Raw genomic sequence first — 362 nt, forward strand, 5'->3', positions numbered from 1 at the left:
TCATTATTCTTCTCTTCTCTTCGCAATACCTTCATCAAAGATCAAACTTAATACAACTGAGAACAAGTAAACTTCGCAAACTTCTTATATACAATTATCACGCGAAAGAGTTCCTCGATTCGAAGAAAGAATAAACACCTACAATAATAATAATAATAATAATAAAACAACTAATAAGAAGCAAATTTATAAACATATGAACACATATGTAAATACGAATATATATATATACATATATACATATCTGTTGCCGAATCGCGCGCAGCGACAAAATGGCAAGACAATTCGCAGCATTACCTTTCGTTTCGAAACCCTTTTAATCGCATTAACGGCCAATTAACGTCGCAGCGATTAGCTTGGTG

Source organism: Apis dorsata, unplaced genomic scaffold (genome assembly GCF_000469605.1).
Source record: "Apis dorsata unplaced genomic scaffold, Apis dorsata 1.3 scaffold_188, whole genome shotgun sequence".
In the NCBI taxonomy this organism is placed as follows: domain Eukaryota; kingdom Metazoa; phylum Arthropoda; class Insecta; order Hymenoptera; family Apidae; genus Apis; species Apis dorsata.